General features: G+C 33.9%; 1 pseudogene; it reads right to left on the bottom strand.

Annotated features, from left to right (window-relative positions):
• Positions 1-3839: 3839 nt before the first annotated feature.
• LOC145040267 (SUN domain-containing protein 2 pseudogene) lies at positions 3840-8223 on the bottom strand (annotated as a pseudogene).
• Positions 8224-14418: the final 6195 nt, after the last annotated feature.

Raw genomic sequence — 14418 nt, 5'->3', positions numbered from 1 at the left:
GTCATGATCTGAGAGTCTATGATAGTACAATACGATAACATGTACCATATAGGCTGTGTTTGGCGGACTAGCTGAAAAGCTAGCTGATGGTTGAAAAGCTAGCTGTTAAATAAAAAGCTAACTGATAGCTGAAAAGCTAGCTGATAAAAAATAACGTTTGGTAAAATTAGCTGAAAAGCTAGCTGAAATATATAAAATTACATAAAAGGACATTTAAGAATATGTGTTTCTATAATTAATTAAGGGGTGCATTTGGAGAATTTTAAAAAAGCTTCTAAAAAGCTAGTCTAAGTAGCTTTTCAAAAGGCTAGCTTATCAGCTACTTTTTGGCTTACCAAACACGACAATATAAAAAAGCTCGAAAAATAAGCTAGCTTATCAGCTAGCTGTGGCGCGCCAAACACAGCCATAATCACATAAATTTTAGAATAAGGGCATTTTAGTCAATTAAGACAAAATTAAAAAAGGAAAAATCGAGATTTATGGGATAATTAATGATTCTAATTTAAAAAATCTGATTTTTTTTCTAATTAATTCAATTTCAAACGTAATTTGTAAATATAAACTAACTTTATTCTATCAAAATGTTATTTTGTTATAATGATATTTTGTAATTCTATCATAATGGTATACAACTATGAAGATAATATTATAAACACATATTATCAAGACCAATAATTTTTAATGAATACACATTTTATATAAGACGAAGTTTAATAGTTTAAAATAAGTAATTACATTCATTCTTAATGAATACAACTATGAACATAAACTATATTCATTCTTGAAATCTCTTGCAAATATATATATATATATATATATATATATATATATATATATATATATATATATATATATATATCGACATCCTTGAAAGAATCTTCATTCACTTTCTTGTTTCGTTTCTAGATGTCTTGTGTATTTTTAACCTCCAAGCGACTTCAAAATATGCTAGCATTCTATGAGATTGGCATTTTATCATAATTGTATTGCATGAAAATGATTTTCTTCAAGTAGCCTTTCCCATCAGATTTTCAAGCCATTTCTATCACAAATTTGTTGCAAAATATTTTGTAGTGATACACTTGTAACTACTGCACATTAAACATATAACTAATTAACTACAATTTTATCAGAATACAACAATAATACTCTTACAGAGTAACTATTCTTTCAGAATGATTTTGAATATTCTTAAAGAATTTGAACTTAATAGCAACTTATAGTATATGCATAAAACATACTACAACATGTATAAATGTATTCTGTCAGAATTACTAACAACACATGTTTTATGTAATATTTATATTCTTATAGAATGCATATGTGTTTACATTTTGATATGAAAAAGAATCCACAACTTAACCCTTTTTCATTCTACCAGAATACATACCACTATTTTCTTATTCTAGTAAAATAGTAAACAACATACATATGCAAAATCCATTGCAATTTGCAAGCAAAATCTATTTTGTCAAAACTCAATCAAACAATATTAAATAATGTAGGAACAAAAAATGCATTCCTTTTCTTGTAAACTAAGGAACTGCAATTCTAGGAATATCAAATTATATATGCCTGGGATACATAAACTAAGGAACTGCAATTCTAGGAATATCAAATTACTAATTGATAATTTTCAGGAAAAAGTGAAGTAATTCCAATTGTATGCAAATTGAAAAGGCTTGAAAACCAACATAAATAATCTGTTAAAATGTTGATAAAGAGAGATGATAAGGGTACATACATATGTGGATCTTCATGCATTACAGCAGTTTCTTGAGCAAACGTATCCTGTAAAACCAAGTCGTCTTTTTCTCCATCTGCTTCACCCTTATCACCACCTTTGGGAACCAACCCACCAGCATTGTTGACGCCACTAACTACAACAGTTTGCCCTGTTTTAACAATCGTTGGGACTCCTGACTTCCTCTCCCTCAGTTTCTGAAGAAATTTGATCTCTTCTAAAGCTAATCTGTGTTTATCAATCGTTGTTAGACCACATGTTAGCCATGAATTAGAACATCAAACTCGTAAGCTTTGTTGATTTAAATATTTAGCTTCAATTTAGACCAAGAAAATATAGAAACCCTAGCAGAACATTTGAATCAATAAAACCCAAAAGTAAAAAATGAAATTGGAGAAGAAACCCAGCTCATAAAGAGAAAGAGTGAAGAACACCACTCACCGCATCTCATTGTTGTCTTCTGTAACTCTTGTTTGTTCATCTTCTTCGTATGTTATACTTCATTTTTGAAATTTTTGCTCTTCTTCATCTTTTACAGCTTTTCTATCATCTTTTACAGCTTCGGGTTCTCTCTTGGCGCCTCAAAGTCTCGATACGTCTTACTCAATCAAACAAGAAATTATTTTCTCTCTTTTCTTTCTACACAGGATGATGATGATGATGATGATGATGGATGAAAAGGGTCAATAGATTTAGGGCTTGAATATGGAACAAATAGAGAAGACAGAGAGAAATGGTGAAATCGATCTACAGGGAAGGTGGGTGGGAAGCGGTGAAATCGATTTAGGGAAAATGTTCTATATTTATCTTTGCTTCTTGGCGTGATATAAGGAATTGTTTTTATCTACCATAATTAACTATGTAAAATTTACTATAATACCCTTAAATGATTTATTTAATGATTTTTTTTCCTAATTTCCTATTAGTGCATTCATGCACACAATAGTTGCTAGAAACATTTTAACCTAACTTTATATATATATATATATATATATATATATATATATATATATATATATATATATATATATATAATTGTTAATTCTATAAAAATAATAGATTTTTGTATTTAAATAAAAAATATATATTAGTTTAAAATAATCAATTTAAAAGTCTAAACAAAACTTATATCTTATTAGTTTAATAAAAATTTATAAACGTTTTACCGGTGGTTTCACGGGTTGTAACCTAGTTATAGTTTATAATAATATAATAATTTTGAGTATTGTGATTGCATTTGTTTTATGATAAAATTACAGAAATAAAATATAATATTTTTCTTTATAATATTAAAATTACATAAAAACTATATAAAACAATAGGTAGAATAATTTTAACACGACCGATACGGAATAATGCGTTTAGTAATTTATATACCGACTTATGTATTTATTTTTCTTTTAATTATAATGATTCCATCACACATTTATCTAACACCTTCATAAGTAACCTGTAAAAAAAATGCATGTTATGAAATATATTTGATTACAAAAATAAATACAAGTAAAAAGAAACATGTCGATTTATTTGTGGACCCAATTGATTCCCAAAACTACAACTTATTTTCTCACATAGAGATGGGGTATTGCCGTCTTGGGGTGCATACATAAACTTATGATCATGATATTTATCATGAACCGAATTACTGTTATTGCTACTTCTTCTACTTCACTCGATCTTTACTCTTTTATTCCTTTAGGTTTGGAGAATTTAAGATACCCAATCTATAAAAACTAAAAATCAAATATTTACTTTTCTTCAATCAGAATCCAAATACAAATTTCCTCGCTTGAAAAATGTATGTTGACATAATGCGTACAGTTTCTCAAACTCACAACCAAACAATACAATTAACAGTTTAGGTATATCATAAATGCATGTAAATACGGTGTGTTGTGGCCTGTGAACTACCAAAAACACACAGTTCACCATCCCTACAAAACAATCACATAGATCCTGAATAAACATTTGAATATCAAAATATAGACCACAAAGTAGCTACTTTGAACCATGTGTTTAACTGTTGAAAAAACAACCTTCAAGCAACAAAAGAAATTTGGAACGATGAAATAAAATGTCATATATGGACAGTTTATGCGACATTAGGTTCATGACCATGAACCCTCACTCGATATATGCAAGTAAAGTTAGGGTTTCCATGATTAGACGTGAATTCAAGCCGGATTGTGTCCACAACGGTTGGGTCCACCACATTGAAAGTTTGTACATTACTCTTTTTAAGGTTGTATCTGAACTTTGTCAGCAAATGCATTTTTTCCTTCCTCTCCTCATCGCCCAACCATCCTAAAACTTTACAAGCCTTGGGAGCATTGGATCGGTCTAATGCCACACTCTGTTTCATGACAACATAAAACATAAAAAAAAAAAAATTAGCTTAATCACAAGAGTTTATATAAGTGATGGGTTAATTACAAGAAACAACAATTTGCTTTCAAAATGAGCGAAGTAGTAGCAAACGATGAAATTTTAACACTTTGAAGAAGTTTTATCTCAATAATAATTATTTGAAGAATGATTAGTGTTGTATTAATCATATTAACATATTTTGTTATGATATCAGTTATATTTAAATTTTTAAAATTCAACAAAATAGCAATTTACGGTCCCCAATTAATCTCGCCTGGCTGATTAATCTTTTGACCAAAGTCTAGAATTAGCTAACGTCGAGTGTTTTTTACAACCTTGCTTTTAATATTTATTGTTATTAATGCATTGGGTAAAAATGACTACCTAATATTAATACTTATTAGGGCAAATATGCTTTGAAAAATCTACTCAATTATCGGAGCAATCAATCTGTCAAATGCCACAATGTGTTCATGATGACATAAAACAAGAAAAAAGTCAGTGTGTGTTTAGGTAGAGCAAGAGCATATGCACAAAAAAACTGAAACATAATTTTTTAGTAAACTTGGTATAATTATAAGATGTATCGTAATAATGGTCTAAATGCAAAAAGTATCAACATACTTTCATTTATTTGTGTATCATAAATAACATCATACTTTCATTTATTTTTAATAAAGCCCAATTAAAACCTTGTACCTTTATTTTTTTCTTAATAAACATTTTACTTTGAAAATTCTACCTAGTGAAAAACACGGATGACATTGCTATACAATATTGTAATAGACAGAAATGAAAGTAAGATGGTACAATGTTGTATATTCATCTATAACCACAAGTGACATTGTCAAGAATGAGAACCTATTTGTTGCTCCTAGTGTGCACTTAAATACACACATGTTAGAAAATATGAGTGTCTCTTAAACCATAGAGAACTTACAGACCAAAGTGGAGCATCTACCTCTTTCAAAGCACATGTTTATTTATATACTATAACATAAAAGGGAAGCTTATAATTAAGGCTCAATTTGGCAACATTTGATAGGGTACACGAGCCTATCAAATCAGTGTGCTAAAAGTCATGACATGCATATGACAAGGAAGAGGAAGAATCCTTGAAAATGACATATATGTACCCATGATTCATATGCTTCCTAAGAAATTTGAGCTAAAAAATTAAAGTTGAAAATCAACATATGTCTCATGCCATCACCACAAAAAGAAATGAGGTAACAAAGAAGCATAAGTGGGTAATTAATTGAAAATTCCCTGATAACCAGTCCTAAATTTTTTTTTTTTACATCTTCCAGTGCAGATATACAGTTTATATCATCCGTACAATGCATATTAGTATATTACATTGTATATGTATGTGTGTTTGTTAATGTAACGTGTTGAATCTATGTATGCAAGTATTATGTATAACATACCAAATCACATAAGCAACACAAACTCAGGGTGCATAGGCAGTTAGGCACTAATGTGTTAAATCTATGTATGCAAGTATTATGTTTAACTAGGAAAAAAACTCAAATATAAATACTCTAATAAAATGGGACTAATGTGTTAAATCTATGTATGCAAGTATTATGTTTAACAAGGAAAAAAACTCTCATAAGAACTAAGTAGCTAATAGAAAGGAACTATGAAAATAAATAAATAAATAAATAAAATAAAAACCTCTAATAAAATGGTTTAGACAAAATTGCAAGAATGGTCCCTGTGGTATGTCAACACTAGCACATTTGGTCCAAAATGGGTTTGACTTGCAAGGATGGTCCAATAGTTTCGTTTTGTTGCGAGTTTGGTCCAATTTCCAGTGAACTTTTTTATAATGATGGATTTGCCCTTATATTTTAATTTTCCATTTTATTTTATTATCAGTAATTAAAAAGCAATTAAAAATAAAACAAAAATAAAATACTCTCTCTCTCTCTCTTCCTCTTTCTCTATCTATCTATCTCTCTCTCTCTACAAACAAAATTAATACAGATCTGGTAGTGGATTTGTAAAATGAAGAACCCTAACTTTTATCAATTTTGTTCAATTCATTGTATGAAGTCGAATAGACTAAACACATACACACTCATATATGCATATGAATCTCAAGAACACTCGGTTTTTCTGAGTTCAAGAACAAGAACATCATATTCACAAACTAAGAAATCGATTTGTGATTAACTGCCATCACCACCATCGGAATCAATTTCTTCTATTAATTGCCCAACTCAAACCTATAAGCACACAAACAACTCAATAAACATAAAGATGAAGGTAAACTGCATCCCTTTTATCCCCCCCTAAATCGCAGACACTGTATACCCTAAATCAGTACAGGTTAAAGAGATTACGATTTACATATGAAAGGGGTTACGATTTACAACCTAGAAATTTTTGCTTCCTTTCCAATTATTGAATCAAATTCCAATCATGTCCCCCTCTCTTGTTCTTCTTTGAATCGGTGTTTGAATCAAATGCCAATCATGTCCCTCTCTCTTGTTCTTCTCATCACTGCTACACCCCATCACCATGCTCGTCACCTTCAGATATGTTCAGTCTGTAGCTAGAGGATCCGGCGGTGGTGTGGAGATGTAACCCAGATCGATGACCCCCTTGATAAATGATAACCACTTCGTCGGAGGCTTAACAGCCGAGGAAAATTGATCCGAGGTGTCTTCCCCTCGATTTCCAGTCGCGAAACCCTCCATCTGAAAATCCTAGCCGCCAAGAAACCCTAATCGTCAAGAAACCCAAACTTCAGATCTCGATCTCGTTTCTCTCGTTGGCATCTGTCTAGGTTCAAAGGGAGGGTCGCAACATTCGAATCGGGTGTTTAGGGTGGTGCTACCTGACCGGAGGGAGGCGGAGGGGCAACCTAGGCCGGTGACAACCACTCATTCTTCTTCTTTGGACATTAGTAAGCAAGAAACGAGAGAGAGAGAGAGAGAGAGAGAGAGAGAGAGAGAGGGTATTTTATTTTATTTTGTTTTATTTTTAATTATTTTTAATTGTCGGTAATAAAACAAAAATGAAAAATTTAATAATAAGGGCAAAATCATATTTCCAAAAAAAATCAAATCAATTTGGACCAAACTTGCAAGAAAATGAAACTTTTGGACCATTGATGCTAGCCAAAACCGTTTTGGCCCAAACATGCTAGTTTTGACATACCACAGGGACCATTTTTGCAATTTTTTCAATGGTTTAAGAAGGGTAAAAAAAATTGTTATGTCAGGTTTCTTGACTTCCTTTTGGGTCGGGTTAACCATTCGGATCGCCAAAATTCCAAATTGCATGGTAACAAAAACTAAGTAGCGAAGAGAAACGAAGTAGGAAAAAAATTCAAATAAAAGATTCAAATAAAATCATAAAATGGTTTAACAAGAAAAAAAACTCTAATAAAAACAAGTAGCTTATAGAAACAAGCATTAATAACAAGGAAAACAACTCTAATAAAAACTAAGTAGCTCATAGAAACGAACCTTAGAAACATGTTCAACGGTGATTGCCTCAGGAACAACACTGGTGCAAAGCTTAACCTCAACAAAACCATTGTCTCCTTTTAATGGGAAACATTCACCAGTCTGACCAAAACTTGGTTGTAGCATCTTCACAGCATCACGATGAACATTCCCAGAAATCCATCTACTAAGTCTGCTACTAAGAACCGAAGGCTTGGAATGCTTTAATACCCTCCCTCCACAAGATGCCACTGCATAATCAACTCTACCGATCCCATCAGCAGCATGTTTTGCAATCTCTTTCTTAATAATTTCTCTCACTTCGTCCCATTCTAACCGATCCCAACTAATCAAGGTCTTCTCCATGCTTTCAATTCTTTCATCTAACTCGGTTTCTAACCTCTCAAACTCGACCCAGAGTTTAAGTATCATTGGAGCCAAAATCAACAGTACAAGTAGAAGAAAAACGTTCATCATGATTAAAGTCGTCTTCCATTGAGAACACCAGACGACATTCCCCCTGCTGGGTGGAGAAGCGTCAACTTCATCACTCCCGCCAGATTTACTTCCACCCATAACTACGGGTCTACGCAAACGCCACACAACAGTAGAAGGATTTGCAACGATTGAGACACAGTGAGAAAACATTAATTTAAGAATTTGAAGATTTGTTTCAAATGAGAGTTGGGAATATAAGTAATAACTACTTGAGCTTTGAGAACTATGATTGGGAACCCAAATGAAAATAAGATTCCGGTTTTCTGGGGAACTTCTGACATCTCGATGGATATAGAGAATATGGAAGGTCGATCATCATTACCAAAACTGACGGTGATGTTAGGCTTGGGGAGTGGTGCACCGGTTCAGGCCAGAGTGGGGCAAATGACCGTGCGATTTGATTGGTCTCCGTTTTTTCTTACCATGGTCGTATTTTAAAATAATTTTTTTTAACTAACCCTATATATGATCAATCGATTTATTCGTCTCCCTATTATCAATTTTTTTCTTTAACTAACCCAAAAGGCATATCAATGAAAACAAATACCCATTAAAAACACCACAACCTCAATATCTTTCATATGATCAATCAATTTATTCGTCTCTGTATTATCACTATGGCGGTTTGCTTCCGTATTTTCCACAACAAATCTCACAACCACAATGACCAACACAAACACTACCACAAACACAACCACAACCCGACCCATATTTTAATTCACTTGATTTTTTGTTTCAACCTGAGTTTGTTCAACAAACACAATCACAACCACGAATGGTCATTTCTGAATTCGAACCGGAATTCGTTCAAGAAACTCAACCCACTCGAGTAGCAAGTAAAAGAAAAGAGAAGGCGCCGACTAAAGGATGGGAACCCCTAAAAGTGTTAGTGTTGGCACAATCATTGATCGATATTTTAGAAGATACGACGATTGGAACAGACCAAAAACATGATCGTTTTTTGATTCAGGTTTTACATAGGTTCCACAAAGGAATGAACTGTGGAATCTATCGTTCAAAACATCAAGTGTACTCGAAATGGCGGAAGGTGAACATGAAAATCATATTGTTTAATGATTTGTATACCAACATGAAACGTCAATGGAAAAGTGGAGAAAACGATGATGTGATTTTGCAGAAAGCGCTGAAAGTGTATCAGCGACTAGGGAATTAACGATTGTTTTGTTGTTTTGTGCCTATGACATGGCCAAAAGGAGGCCACGATGTGGAGGGTCGTTGTGGCATTTTTTTTACCTTGGCTTAGACCGTTAACTTTGAGGGTTGACTTTTGACTCGTTGACTTTTAGTCAACCCTTTTGAGATCTCCCAACCTAAAGGCTTTATTCAGAGGTGGGTCTTTCAAACGCCTACTCTTTCGATGAAGGGTGTACTGCAAGAGAATCGGTACTAAAGATATTAAATTGGGGGGATTTCGCTGATATTAAGTCAAATATAAACTATTCATCTTGCTTGGAGCTGTCGTTGTGTATGGGAAAGAGGGCTTCTACCTATGCATGGTAGGGAAAAAGGTGAATGGTCCCAAAAGGGACGGGAAAAAGCCACTAGAAAGAACGGGAGGTCATCCACCGAGTATCAAGCTGGGTAGTCCACTTTATCTGTGACTCTGAGTACAAGATTTTCGGGATCAAGAAACTAGCAAACAAATATGATCGGTTGGACTCTTTTCTCATATGCCCGGAAAACAACTCCACTTGCTGCAAAGCCTTTATTTATCGTCCAAACACTCCAGATCTGCACTTCCCTTTACTCCATAGGGCCGAAGCCTTATTAAGTTAAGAATTAAGAAGGGCTTTTTTTTTACAGAGAGAGAGTCATGGGCGATCTATATTGCTTACCACAACTCTATTCCCGACTTGAAATCCATAACGGACTTTAAGAGAGGATAAACATTCTCGTTCTATATGTAGCACTATCCCTATTAGATTAGAGAAGGGTGAGGGCCCACTTCCTTCTGATCTGCTAGCACTGTGAATTATCTTAGACCTTTTGCAGCAGGAACGAGATAGATCACCTACTCTATTGGTTGTATGCTCTCTCGAGGTCTTCCTTATCTAGGTACAAAAAGGACATTACGGGATATCTCCAAAATTTGATGTACTTCGTGCAGGACACATCTCATGTTTGCCGAATATAAAAATCATCGCCTTTGCATCCAAACACTTCACAGCGGCTATGATCAGATCCCAGTGTTGGTTCACTTTTGACTTTATCTTCCACCAAATCTTCTGATCTCATGTTCTCAATAATGTTAAGCAGCTCCTGCTTTTTAGAAAGATAGCCTAAGGGTTTATCTTGTGTGGTGATCTAGGTGACGTTTAGCATGTATTTTTTGATTTTGCGAGCCGTTGACTTTTGGCTTCATTAGCGATGTGAGTCTTCTCACTATATTGTAGGATGTTAGTTGTCTTTGTGACTCCTGCATTATATGTTGGGTTGGGCCCATTTGTATGTTGGGTTGGGTCCATTTGTATGTTGGACTGGGCCCATTTATATATGTTGAATTGGGTATATTTATTAATATGTTGGGTTGGTCCCATTTGTTATTGGACTGAGCCCATTTGTTATATGTTGGGTTGGGCACATTTATCGGTTTGTGGTATTTTGAGAAACTCACCGAACTCTGTGCTTACGTTTTTGTGGTTTAATATTTTCAGGTACTTCCAATTCGAAAGGGAAGGGCCCGACATGATCACATAACATCCCCTTATGATTTCTGCATCGATGATTGTGTTTACTCTAATGTTTTTGATACATTTTTTTATGATGGTTTTGAGACACATGATGTATGTTTTTGATGATTTAAAAATGAAAATTTTTATCACTATTTTTGGGATGTTGCATAAGAAAACAATGAAAATTCAATTTCTCAATCTCATTACATTAAGAAGATATTGAGAGAGTTTAACTTTGAAACTTGTTCTACTATTAAAAATCCTATAGATCATAATCTTAAGCTTCTACCTAATAAAGTAGTTTTAGTGTCTCAACTTGGATACTCAAGAGTTATTAGATGTCTTATGTATGACATATGTAGTACTAGGCCAAATATAACATATATTATAGGAAAACATAGTAGGTATGCTAACAATCATAGTTCACATCATTGGAAAGCTTTAAATCGAGTATTCAAGTACTTGAAATGAACCATTGATTATAGTTTTACACACAATGGATTCCTTTATGTTTTAGAAGGTTATTCAGATGCCACCTGGATTAACAAAATTGAGGATCACTCCTTTACAAGTGGTTGTGTATTCCTTCAAAGAGGTGTCACAACTGGCAAATTTAGGGTTGAGATTGTGATGCATGTACAAAACAATTTCCTCTGTGTAACCTTACAACATCAAATTAGTAAGATTCAAACTACAATGCTATTTGAATACGTACGTGCATACGTTGTGAATAAAGTTGAAATAGTCTATTGCAAGCCCAAAACTTAAACCAATAGTTGAGCCCAAACAATTTTGGGCCTTGACCCAAAAATTCTCGAGCCAACACCCTAGACCGAAAACCCTTTCTTTGGGCGTTAATTGGACCAAAAACCTTCATGGGGCCAAATTAAGCCCAAAAGTATTATGTACTCATCAAAACCGCAAACCCTTTTATGAATTAAGGGTGTTTTCGACCACCCTAAAACCGAAAACCCCCATGAAAAAACCATAGGGGCCGAAAACCCCCTAGTTTCGGTTGGGGTTTAGAAAAAAATGCAAGAAAAGGGGTGAAAACTCATTTTTACCCCTCAAATAACAAGGCCTTTTAACCACCATACCTCTATGCATGAATCCCATCAACCATCAACAAAGTCAACTCCCCCCCTCTCTCTTATTCTCTGCCAAAACACACACGCCTCACCAACACTCATTCCACCCATTTTACTCTCAAGAAACACTCTCTTTTTCCCTCAAAATTTTCGAGACCATCTTCAAGGAAGGATTTCACTTCAAGGAAAAATCTTAGTCATTTGGTAAGAATTTCACGTAGCCCTTGTAATTCCAAACATCTTTATGCTACAAACTTCTTGTTTACACACTTTTGTTGTGTGTTAAATTCTTAGAAAACACTTGAAAGATTCGAAAATTTCTCCAAGCTCAAGACTAGACTCAACGACTTCTTCTTCTTCTTCCTACAACACAAAACCAAGGTGAGTCCATACCCCTAAATTTTCACGTTTTCTTCAAGGCTTTTTTTTTTTTTGGGGGGGGGGGGGGGGGGAATACAAGTTACAACATCAAAACATAATCTAAACTTAAACATCAGCTTTCAACATAAAAGTTCTATTCACACACTGTTTTGACCATCTTAAACTTAATATTTTTCAAAACTGTTCAATATGAAAATAGTTCATGTTTATACATTTCTAAATACTACTCGTACGCATTCATACGATTTTTCTACAAATTTTGGCGATTTTTACAAAACTGCCTATCATTTCAGAAATAATTTCGGACCAGTCGGTGAAGATGAGCATTTTCACACTGGTTTGAGACCACTAAAAATTATAATAAAAATTATGAACAAATTAGACTCATTTTCTAAACTCTCAGAGTTTACGGATCCAAATTTCGACTTACGATGATTTTTCTATAATTTTTCTAAAAACATGGACAGAAAAGTCAAAAACTAGAAATTGTCTTTATCATACTAAAACTTCTTATACTTGTGTTAGATGTAAGTTTATATGATCTATTCTTTTAAAACATCTAGACAGTGGCAGACGCATAACGTTATAGTAGGGGTGGCACTGTTTTTTTTTTTTCCGAATAAATCTAAATTAGTAGTGGAACTCGTATTTCAAGCCGGTGCACCTAATAGAAAAATACATAAAAAAAACATTAATTTTTTTTTACAATACGTGCTGGAATTGGAGCAGTGGCCCGTGACCCCCTGGGCTCCACTAAGGTCTGCCACTGCATCTAGACATGTTAACTTATATGTATTTATATATATGATTATATAAATTGTCTTGACAAACAAACATGGTAAACTATAATCGATATAGTCTGGAGGTCACAAACCACACTTTTCAAAGGTACACATAACTATTTAAAGGCATAAATATCTTATTTTGCAAGTAAAAAGGACCGTAAGTCCTGTAGTTATAACCGGAGTCTCCTGTGGGGGAGAGCGAGGTAATTGTGTATAGATCTACATGGAGTTGACACCCCCACACCTCATATGTTCGCTACACCTAGACGGGGCCAGTCTAGGGTGACAAATATCATACCAAAACCGACGTCTGAAGAACGTCATGATAGGCATATTAGTCACGTCAAGCATGGTTGTATCGACTCACATAGGGAATAACATTATGATTTTGGTTTACGGGAAGCTTACACTTCATCGATTTTATTAAATTATAAAACTGCAAATCATTTTTCAAGTATTCAGTTTCTTACACTTCCGGTCTTAGGGTTTAAGACTACAATTTTCTTACATCAGAAAATATTGGATTGGATTTTCTGGGAACGTTCGCTTGCTTTTACAAACAAAAGATAACAAAGGACATGCATGCATATATTCACAGTTTTGGAACGAGACTTACAAATCATTTTCATATAAAATATCATATTTTCTGAAAGTACTACGAAAACTATTCTAAACAAGTGCTAAACCATTTTTATACAAAAATGCTTATGAACTCACCAACTTTTTAGTTGATGCGTTTCAAAACGACTTGTATTCTCAGGAACCAGTAATAGGTAATCACCTCTACTATGAGATCAAGTGGTGCGACTTCATGACATTTTACTTATTGTCACTTTTGTGTAACTGACGAACAAGTACTAAATGTAAACTATGTAATTGTGTATTTTCAATGTATGTCGCTTGGGATGCTATGTTTCATTCATATTCAATTGTTATGATACTGTACAATGACGTCATCCGCCCCCGGACGTTTCCGTAGTCCTGGTTCGGGGGTGTGACAAGAGGTGGTGCCATTTATCGGGTGTATAAGAAACAAACTTGTATTACAAACTCAACAATGAAGTATGATTTTGTAGCATTGGTTGTAACTGGTAAAGAAGCTGAGTCACTAAGGAATTTAATATATGAAATTCCATTATAGCCCAAATCGATATCTACCATTTTCTATCAAGTGTGACAGTGTTGCCAGCTTGGTTAAGGCTTATAGTCAATTGTATAGAGGGAAGTATAGACATTTAGGTGTTAGACATAACATGATTTGTGAGCTCATCATGAATGGTATGATATTTGTAGAGTTTGTGAGAACTCAATTGAATTTAGCCGGTCATCTAACCAAAGGGTTAGCTAGAGATCTTGTGTACAAAACAATTGTGGGGATGGGTTTAAAGTCCACCCGAA

Source organism: Lactuca saligna, chromosome 4 (genome assembly GCF_052625555.1).
Source record: "Lactuca saligna cultivar CGN05327 chromosome 4, ASM5262555v1, whole genome shotgun sequence".
NCBI lineage: Eukaryota > Viridiplantae > Streptophyta > Magnoliopsida > Asterales > Asteraceae > Lactuca > Lactuca saligna.
Note: the sequence above shows the minus strand (reverse complement) of the source record. Positions and strands in the feature narration are given on the sequence as shown.